The sequence below is a fragment of the Urocitellus parryii genome, unplaced genomic scaffold (assembly GCF_045843805.1).
Source record: "Urocitellus parryii isolate mUroPar1 unplaced genomic scaffold, mUroPar1.hap1 Scaffold_287, whole genome shotgun sequence".
Classification (NCBI taxonomy): Eukaryota; Metazoa; Chordata; class Mammalia; order Rodentia; family Sciuridae; genus Urocitellus; species Urocitellus parryii.
The window spans coordinates 156,186-167,600 of record NW_027552697.1 but is presented as its reverse complement, the minus strand read 5'-3'; the positions used below and the strand labels follow the sequence as shown (position 1 = coordinate 167,600).

The 11,415-nt window shown below is 37.9% G+C and overlaps 1 pseudogene; it reads left to right on the top strand.

The window, feature by feature from the left end:
- The first annotated feature begins 9,306 nt into the window (after positions 1-9,306).
- LOC144251913 (Golgi apparatus membrane protein TVP23 homolog B-like) lies at positions 9,307-9,936 on the top strand (annotated as a pseudogene).
- The last annotated feature ends 1,479 nt before the right edge of the window (positions 9,937-11,415 follow it).

Sequence of the window (11,415 nt, the reverse complement as noted above, 5' to 3'; positions counted from 1 at the left end):
ATGATTTTTAAATATGACTAGACAATTAGAATCTCTGCCAGTGATGCTCTTAGTTGTGCCTGAGCTCTCATGGAGATATTAACTGAGGGACAGACAGAAGGTTGAGGGAGAATATTATCTACATACAGCAAGCCTCTGTGAATATGTGATGTAAGTGTCAGAGGCAACTGGGAGGAGAGGACATGAGTGTCAGAACCCTGAGTGAGTTTATTATACATGTGACAGAAAAGTTTATGGACTCAGTGAGATGATCAAGGAATTTCAGAGCCCTCAATAATTACACAATATTGAGTGTCAGAGGAGGAATCATTGAGGATATTTCCTGAGTGTCAGGGACCTCCATGAGAATGTTCCATGAGTGCTGCAGGCCTGAGTGAGGACATATATGTGCTGTAATAGGAAGAGACCTGTGTTAGCCTTCATATGGACATTTAGTCTCAGAGTCCAGAGGGAGGCTATCACCTGAGTGTCTGAATCCTCATTGAGACTGATACATTTTTCAGAACATGTACTGAAGATATTTGGTCAAAGTCAGAGGCATTAATAAGGATGTGATAGGTGTCAAAGTCTTCATTGAGATTATTTTGCTATTACTATAGGTCTCAACCAGGGTATTTTCTCTTAAGAGGCCCCAGAGAGTTGAGTATACGTGTTAGAGACTAGGGGTAGAGAATGTAGGTATCATAGCCTCACTCACTCTGTTATGTGACTATGAAGGTCCTTAGTGAAGAAAATTTTCTGACTAGGAGAGGTGTTATTGAGAATAGTTTTCTCAGTAAGTATATTTTAGAGATGAAATTTCTAGTGAGTAAGTTTTTTTAAAATTTTTTTTTAGTTATACAGGACACACTAACTCTATTTTGTTTATTTATTTTTATATGATGCTGAGGATCAAACCCAGGGTCTCACACGTGTAAGGCGATTGCTCTATCACTGAGCCACAACCCCAGCCCTCCACTGAAGAACTTCTATGTGTCAGATGTCTCATTGAGAATAATGGTGGGAGTGCCAAGGTACCCAGTGAGGACACTGTAAGAGATGGAGTTTTCAGGGTTGAAAGAACATCAGTGTGAAAGGACTCAGTGAGATTATGAAATGAGTATCAGAGGCCTTAATGATTACATATTACATGGAAGAGGATTTACTGAGAAGACGATTTTTCTCAGACTGGTCAGTGAGGAAAATATGGGCTCAAATGACTCAGTCCCTCCTCTACAAAGGTTGGAGCCCTCTGTGGGGATTTCATATGTGTCAGAGACCTCAATGAGACACATGCATGTGTCAGAGGACTCATTGTACATACTATGTAACCTTTGGAGGTCTCAGTTATATTTTGAATATCTATCAGAGCATTAATCTGTGCAGACATCAGGTACCCCAGGGCACTTGGTAAGATAGTACTTAAGTGTTAGAGGTCTAATGGAGGTCATTATCTGAGCTTGAGAAGCCTAAGGTGGATATTATATTCATTTCATTGTCCTGCATGAGGATGATATCCACTACAGAGTCCTCAGGCAGTATGTTACCAGTGTGAGTGGACTCAGTGCTATATGATGTGAATGTCAGAGGCCTCAGGGAGGAATCATGGGAGTTTCAGAAAGGATACATTGAGGATATGATATGAGTATCAGATACCTGCTTCACACTATTATAAAAGTGTCCAAGGCCACAATCATTATATCTTATGTGTCAGAAACTTCAGTGATAACACTGTATTTGACATAGGCCTCTGTGAGAATATTGTAGGTGGCTGAGTCCTCTCATGGATATTAAGTGTCAGAGTCTAGAGCCAGGGTGTTACCAGACTGCCTGAGGCCTCAGTAACAATGTGAACATGACCAAGGTTACAGTTTAGATATATTATTGATGTCAGAGGCCTCTGTGATGATGTGATATGTGTCCAAGGCTTCAGTGAGAATGTGATGTGTTTGTCACAGGCCTCACATTGGATATTATACTTCATAGAGGCTGCAGTAAATTTACTATACCTGTCAGAGGCCTCAGGTTTCTCCTATGGAAAGAGACCTCCATAAGTATATGATGACTGTCAAAAAGATTCTAAGTGGAAGAGACTTCTGTTAGTCAATTACATGTGTCAGATATCTCCAATACTACATCATTAATATTAGTGGCCTCAGTAAGCCTCTAATAGGTCCTGTAGGTTGCAATGTAGATACTGTATGTGTCAAGTCCTCAGGGAGTTAGAGGCCTAAAAAAGTATATTATATCTCCCAGAGGTTTAAGGTAGGATATTAAATGCTCCTGACTCTTCAGTGAGGCTTTTAACTGAGTCAGTGGATTCAGCATTGATACTTCATAGCTGTCAGAGGCCTCAGTGAGGACACTATTAGGGTCACAGACCTCATTGAGTCAGAAGTCTTAGTGACAATGGAGGATATGTCAGAGGTCTGAGAATATCACATGCATCTGAATCTTCAGAGATAATATTTTGTGTGTCAGAGGCCTCAGCAAGTATGTGGGCTACAGGCCTCAGTGTTGATATTACATGAGCATCAGAAGCCTGAGGGAGGAGGCATTGAATGTGCCCTGAGGGAGGACATTCAAAATGTGTCTGAGGCCTAGCTGAGGATAGTTTGCTTGTTGAAGGGCTAAGGGAAAATACTGTTTGTCAGAGGCCCCAGGGCAGATACCAGGTGTTAGAGGCCTTACTGTGGGTAGAAGGTATGAGTAACCTGAATGAAGATTTCATTTATTTCAGAAGCCTCAGTGAGACTACAGTGTTATTATCACAGGACTCAGTGAATATACTAGGTTAGTGTCAGAGGACAAGAAAGGACTTTATATACATCAGAATCCTCTAGGAGTTTATTATATGGATTTCAAAGACCTCAGGAAAGATATCATGTGATTCTTGGAGCTGTGAGTGGGGACATTTTAAGTTTCAGAGTCCTCAGGAAGTTGATTAGGGGTGAATGTACCTTCAGTGTGATTGTATATGAATGTCAGATGCCTCAGTGAGTATGGGATATGAATGTCAGAGGAGGCATGGAGGATATCCTATCAGGGTAAGAGACACACAGGAGAATTCTATATAAATAGCATAGCCCAAATGAGGATATTGCAGGGGTCAGAGTCCAGTGTAACTATGGTAAGAGTAGGAGGCCTCTGTAATCCTATCATATACCCTAGAATCTTCATGTGGATATTTACTGTCAGAGTCCAGAGCAAGGCTATGAACTGATAGTCAGAAGCCTCAGTGAAAAATCATACATGTGATCCAGGACTCTGTGAAAACATTATGTCCAAGTCAGAGTCCTCTGTGGAGTTATTGTCTGTGTCAGAGACTTCAAGTGGATACTTAAAAGTGTCAGAAGGATCTGTGTTGATAGGATGGTACTTTCAGAGTCTTCAGTGATTTTTTAATATTTTAGACAATAGGGGTCTTTGTCAGTGAGGCTATTAGGTGTGCCTGAGCTCACTGATGGCCAAGAGGATTGAGGATATTTCTTGAGTCCCACAAGTCTCTATGAATAAGTTGTGCAACTGTCAGAGGAAAAAGGAAGGAGAGGATATGACTGATAGAGATCAGAGTGAAGATATTGTACACTTAAGAATCCTCAATAAATAGAATAGGAGTGTTTATGGACTCAGTGAGATAATCAAGAAATGCCAGATAATCAAGAAATCCTCAGTGAGTATCCAATGTGTCAGAGAATGACTCACGAAGGATATTACATGAGTGTCAGAGACCTCCATAAGAATGTTTCTTAAGTGCCATAGGCCTGAGTCAGGTCATATATGTGCTGTAATAAGAAAAGGACTCTGTTAGCATATTATATGTGAAAGTTCTTTGAGGATCAAAAGCCTGAGTGAGAATAATACATTTGTTAGGGGATATACTGAAGATATTCTGTCAAGGTCAGAGGCCCCAGTGAGGATATGATATGTGTCAGACTTCACTGAGTTTATTTTGTTATCACCACAGGCCTCAATTAGGATTGTTAAATATTTGTGTCAGAGGCCTCAGGGTAGATAGTATAAGTGTCAGAATCCTCATTTACTATTTTATATGCCTGTGAGGTGAAGAAAACTTCTGAATATTAGAGGACTTCCTGAGGATTTTGTCCTCAGTGAATATATTTTAGGGCTCAGAGTTCTCAGTGAGGAAATTCTATGTGTCAGAGGCCTCCTTGAGAATAATGATGGCAGTGCCATGGTACCCAGTGAGGACATTGTATGTGATGAAGTTTTCAGGGTAGAGAGAATATCAGTGTGGAAGGCCTCAGTGAGATTATGAAATGAACACCACAGGCCTTTGTGATGATCTAATATGTGTAAGAGGCCTCACTGAGAATAGAATCTCTCTTAGAGGTCAGTGAGGATAATACGGGGTCAGATGACTCATTCCATACTGTACATAGGATGGAATCCTCAGTGGGAATTTTATATGTGTCAGAGACCTCAAAGAGACATATATGTCTCTGAGGACTCATTGTACCTCATGTTACCTACAGAGGCCTCAGTACTTTTGGATGACTCTAGAGGGTCTAAATCTGTGTGGACTTCTGGTGCCCCAGAGCACTCAGTGTGATATTCCTTGAGTGTCAGAAGCCTTGATTAGGATATTTCTGAATGACAGAAGCCTCAGGGTGGATATTATATTGATCTCACTGTCCTGTATGAGGATGATATCCATTTCAGAGTCCTCAGTAAGAATGTCATTAGTGTTTTGAGACTCAAATGAGATAGGATGTGATGGCATTAGAGCAGATTATGCTAAGTGAAGCTAGTCAATCTTTAAAAAACAAATTCCAAATGACTCCTTTGATATAAGGAGAGTAAACAAGGATAGGGTAGGGACGAAGAGCTTGAGAAGAAGATTTACATTAAACAGGGATGAGAGGTGGGAGGGAAAGGGAGTGAGAAGGGAAAGTGCATGGAAATGGAAGGCGATCCTCAGGGTTATAAAAAATGTCATATAAGAGGAAAGGAAGGGTAAGACAAGATAATACAAATGGAAGAAATGATTTACAGTAGAAGGGGTAGAGAGAGAAAAGGGGAGGGGAGGGGAGGGGAGGGGAGGGGGGATAGTAGAGAATAGGACAATCAGCAGAATACATCAGACACTAGAAAGGCAATATGTCAATCAATGGAAGGGAAACTGATGTGATACAGCAATTTGTATACGGGGTAAAAGCGGGAGTTCATAATCCATGTGAATCAACCATGTAATATGATGTATTAAGAACTATGTAATGTTATGAACGACCAATAAAAAAAAAAAAATGAGATAGGATGTGAATGTCAGAGGCCTCAGGGAGGATTCATGCTGGCGTTAGAGGAAGACTCACTGAGGATGTGATATGAGTGTCAGAAACCATTCTGAGGCTATTATAAAAATATCCAAGGCCTGAGTGTGGTTATTTTAGGTGTCAGAGGCTTCATATGGATATTATGTATCAGAGTCCAGTGCCAGGGTATTACCAGAGTTTCTGAGACTTCACAAACCCATCCCCTTGAATGGGATCAAGGTCACAGTACAGATATCCTGTTCATGGCAGTAGCCTCAATGACAATATGTGGAAGATTCCTCAGTGACAATATAGAGTGTTTGTCACAGGCTTCACCTTTGACATTATATTTTGGGAGTTGGCAGTAAACTTACTATACTTGTCAGAGGCCTCAGTTTTCTCCTATAGAAAGGGACCTCTGTAAGTACATGATGGCAGTGCCAGAGGCATCAAGAAGACATTCTAAGTGCAAGAGACCTCTGTTATCCAATTGTACATCTCAGATGTCTCCAATACTTTATTGTTATTATTAGAGACCTCAGTATGACTCTTATAGATACTGTAGGTGTCAATGTAGATATTAAATATTTCAAAGACCTCAGGAAGTTAGAGGCCTCGGGGAGTATATTATACCTCTCAGATGTTTCAGGGAATATTTTAAATGCACCAGCCACCTCAGCAAAGCTATTCCTGAGTCAGATGTCTCAGTACCAGTACTTCTTTATTGTCAACAGCCTCAGTGAGGATACTATTAGGGTCACATGCCTCAGTGAGAATATTAAATGCATTTGAATCCTTAGTGACAATGGGACTTGTGTCAAAGGACTTATGATATCATATGTTTTAGAGTCTCCTCTGAGAATATTATAGTTGTCAAAAGAGTTAGTCAGTAATATATGTCAGAGCCCTCAGTGAAGACAGTGCCTTTTTAAATAGTTTCATGTGTTTAGTTAGAGCTCTGAATAAAAATATTATTGTGTTTCAGAGGCCTTAATGTGGTTTTTCCTTATTTGTCATAGGCTCTAATGGATATTTTATGACTGACACAGGCCTCAGTAATGATATTGAGCATGTTAGAAACCTCTGTGAGGACATTATATGTCAGAGTCTTCATTGATTATATGTGTAGAGGACTCATTGAAAATATTATAGGTGTCAAAGAACTTAGTTTTTATGTGAGTTTTAGAGAACTTATTGAGAATATTTTTGTGACATAGGCTTCCACAAGGATTTCATATATGTGTCAAATGCCTCAGTGAAGATATCATATTTTTTCTAGTTCTCTGTGAGGATATCTTATGAGTTTGAAGGTTTGACATGTTATTTTCTAGGGGTCTCAATGTGTATGTGATATCAGCCAGTGGTATCATTAATGATATTTATTGATAACAAACTCATATTATTTCAGTGCGTACTATATATGTTAGAGTCTTCATAAGAATATTATATTGTACTTAAAGCCTCAGTGAAATGTTTTATAAGTGTAAAAGGCCTAATTGAGGGTATTATACTATTCTTTCCTGTTAAAAGAAAACAGGAAACAATAGAAAGAACTCCCAGTGGAAAGAATGGTCAAAGCTATTCCCAAAGGCTTCAAGCAGGAATGAAGTAAGCAACAAAGTACTATAGAGTTGGATAACAAACAAAATCTTGGAGTAAATATCCAGATGCTCATTTATTTACAAGTAAATGACTAAACAGATAAACAAAAGAGGCTAAATAAAAACCTCTTATGCAGAATTTCAAGTAATTGAGGTGGACATTTGGTCCTCAAGGAGTTAGGCCTAACTTCCCACTCCTTAAGAGGGGGCTCTGCATAGTGACTTACTCCAAAACAATATATATAATGTGTACATGTAGAGAAACAACTTCACAGTGAGAAATCTGGCAAACACTACATCAGTCAGGTGAGCACCTTGAGGATATAAAATGAAGAATAGCACTTCATCTGTAATCTGCTTTCCCCAATCCATAACCTGTCTACATATGAGAAAAACATCAACTGAAAATCTAAAAAGTACCTGATAGGTACTCCTCAACTGTCAGGTCCTCCTCAAACATCAAGGGCATCAGAGAAAGGAAGGTCAGAGAAACTGTCGCTATGAAGAAAAGCCTATGGAGACAGGATGACTGTCTTGCAGAATCTTAGATGGGGTCCTGGAACTGAAAGAGGCTGTACTGAGAATTCAAAGGAAACACAGACATTAGTTAATAAGAGCATATCAGTATCTGTTTATCATGAAAAATCATGTATGAAGTTAACACATCTGAGATAGCTTACGTAAGTAATAAGAGAAAAAAACTGGGTAGAAGTTACATAGTAGATCTCTGCATTTTCTTTGCAATTTCTGTGTAAACATAAAACTACTCTAAAATAAAATCTTAAGACATGGCTATATTTTTCAAACACCTGCTCATTTAATTACTCAGAATGTCAATTACTAATAATTGACATTCTTAACTAGTTCTGCATTTTGATAAGAGCATTTATAACAAAAATGTGTCAAACTAAGATAATGTAAGATAAATACTTATTTTATATGTTTTATGTTAAAGTAATAATATGTTTAAACTTATTTATCATTATTTATTTTGCTATTTCTAGGTTCTGGATTTTCTCTCTAAAAATTTCAAAACTTTAGAGAAAAAATCTACATTTTAGAGACACTATTTCAAGTCATGGTTGAACTTTTTCAAAAGTGTCATGATAAAAAATATGTTACAAGAGCAGATTGATTCATTGTGAATGAATCATTGATCCCAAGGGAGTCTTATCTTTCGTTTGTTTCTATGTATACCCTTCAACAGTAATAGCATCAAATATTTGCCACTAGGAAAAGTATTTAAACGAAAAATGTAAACAGAATTTGTGACAATAACTTATGATGCTTTCTAAAAAAAGAAAAATTTAAAAGAATATCAAAGTCAGTTTCCTCCATGACGTTATTCAGAAGTGGTAAAACTAGAGAAACATCAATGGAAGCATGGTTTATGAGTGATCTTAGATATTCTCGTGTTTTACGGGGAAATTATATTTATAAATCATAAAAATATTGGATGCCCAAACTCTTTAATGTTTTCAAATGTAGTTGAATTTCTATGTAAGTTTCTCATTGATATAGCTAGTCATAAAGCTAGTAAAAACAAAGAATCTATGGGGCTGGGATGTAGCTCAGTGGTGGCATACCTTATCCAGAATTCAGGAGGCCCTGGGTTTGATCCCTAGCACCACAATTTTTTTTTTAAATCAGTGCCTTATTTGTGTAATCAAATAGAAAGTGAACCATCACCACTCTTAGGAAAATGTTAAGCCTGAAAAACAGTTAAGAATCAAAATACTCTTACAATAGAAATAGCCTATTGTGACCAGATGTGTCATATCATAAAGTACATTCACATTATACTATCAAAATATCAGAATCAAAATACTCTTACAACAGAAATAGCCTATTGTGAGCAGATATGTCACATCATAAAGTATATTCACATTAAATATCCTCTCAGAACAATAAAAAAGACTTTGATGACCATTTAGAAGGAGAAAATGGCTATAATATAGATTAGAAAATTATTAAGAAATTAGAAACATGAGGTGAGGGTCTGTGGGCATGGAGAGCGGGTGGCCTAGGCTTGGCAGGTGGAAGGGTCCCTCCTGCAGGGTTTGTGGAGTCAGCCGGGTACACAGGGGTGGTTGTGTGGTGTCCCCTCTGGCTGTCCAACTTGAGGAAGAGCTGAGTGGGTGGGAAGGATGGAGGACCAAGGGTAGTTGTCGCGGAGGTGATCTGGGTGCTCCGAGGCCCTCATAGGGAAGGCCTCGGGAAGCTTGGAGGTGTGGAGAGGAGAAGCCCATCCTCAACCAATGCCCAGCACTGGGCGGATCCGATGTTGGGCTGTAGAAATGCTCTGTGTGGTGGGTGGGGTGCGGGTGGTCTTTTTCCTCGGCCCATCTTGCAGTCATGCACGCAAGGAAGTGAAAGGGGTGCGGCCTCCGGGCACCTCTTCAGCTCCCTTGTGAGCTGCCCTGTAGGGGTACCCTACAATCATGTAGGAATAGGAGACGCTGGCAGAGCCTTGCAGTCAGAACAGCAATGATGACACTGAAGATGTTTCATTGTTTGATGCAGAAGAAGAGACAACTAATAGTCCAAGAAAATCTAAAATCCGACACCCAGTGGCATGATTTTTCCATTTGTTCTTCTGAGTCTCTGCCATTATAGTCTATCTTCTCTCTGAATTGCTCAGCAGCAGCTTTATTGCTTGTATGGTGACAATTATCTTGTTGTCACGTGACTTTTGGGCAGTGAAGAATGCCACAGGTAGAGACTGATGGTAGGCCTTGGGTGGTGGAATCATATTGATGAGGATGGAAAGAGTCATTGGGTGTTTGAGTCCAGGAAGGCATCTCCTCAGGAGAATAAAACTGTTTCAAAAGTTGAATCAAGAATCTTTTGGTTAGGACTAATTGCCTGTACAGTGCTGTGAGTGATATTTGCCTTTAGTGCTTTCTTCTCCCTCAGAGTAAAATGGTTGGCATGGTTATCATGGGTGTGGTGCTACAGGGTGCCAACCTGTATGGTTACATTAGGTGCAAGTGGGCAGCCGGAAGAATTTAACTAGCATGGCTACCTGGTATCTTGAAATGCAGTTTTTAAGACAAAACACCAGAAATGAACAGACTTCTTGAATAGAGAGAAAATTATATTTTCTGTGATATTGGGGAATGGCTGAAGAGATTCTTGATTATGAATTGTTTAGAGCTCAGTCCAGTATAAAAAGGAGCATTGATTTTTGTTTGTTTGTTTTGTTTTCACTTGCAAAGTTACTATAAAAACTGTTTTTTTTTAAACAAAGTTTTAATTTTCTTTTTCTAGTAGTTGAGGCTGGGAAGTATGATATCATTAAGAACATTGTCAGAATTTATTTTATGGTGTACATATGTATGCATATAGTAATGTATCCGTATATCCCAAATTAGTGTGTTAGTTTACATATGTTACAGAGATATTTGCATTTTGATCCATAGAATATAGGATGTTCTTAATATATCTCAAAGGTATGTGTGTTTACATACTATTTCTGTAGGTTATTTTCAGAAATAAGTTGATTCCATGATTAAGAGTAAACACTTGGCTTGTGTATGAGTTAAAAAGTTAGAAAAAAATGTTAATTTTAAATATCTACTTCATGTTGAAATTGCTTATGTTAGACATGCACAAGTGAAAACAAATTCAGGCTGGTAGTGTTAACTAGTTTCTAAAATTTTCTTTTATTCTTATACTTAAGGCCTAACTAATAAATGGAATCTTTATAGTTTATGTTTAAGGGATACCCAGGGATTGCTGCTGTTTTATTTATTTCATAGAAAGGATAGTCATATTTTATTTTGGAACTTCCTGTAAACTCTTCAGTGATCTCTGGACTAATAAAATCTTTTAGTTCTAAATGAATATTATTCTTATGTCATAGTAAAAATAATCATTTAAATACTTGGCATAATAAATGCCTAAAGACATTTGATGAATCTATTTTTTCTTGCTATAATGGGAATATTGTAAATCATACATTTGTATTAATAATTTTTCTTAAACAAGGCAATATATTTAACTGTAAACTAAACCAATCTACAAATTATTGTAGGCAGTTGTAAATTCTGTTGAGATACTGGAAACTTTGTTGGAGTCTTTTAATCAGCAGATTATATTGTGAATGTATTTGTACATTGTTAAAATATGTTTAAAGATGTTTTGTTTTAGTTGAATAAATGTGTATCGGAGTAAAAAACAAGAAATTAGAAACATGATAATGCATAAAAATTCTCTAGGCCATACTAGGCACTTTGAACTGTAATCACAGCTATTTTGGAGACTGAAGCAGGAGGATCACAAAGTTTGAAGCCAGCCTCAATACCTCAGGAACTTAGCAAAATCCCGTCTCAATATAATATTTTAAAAAGGCTGAAATTCATTGTTTGCCTAACATAGTCAAGGTTATCAGCTTAATTCTCATCACCATAAATAAATTTAAAGAATAACTCCAAACCAAGCATAAAATATGAGATAACTGGGGCATTTATAGAAGAGGGTGGAAACTATTATGTTGAACACCCCAAAAGGATTCAACTATATTTAATTATTTTTCAGCTCATGATATCAACATGTCTAAT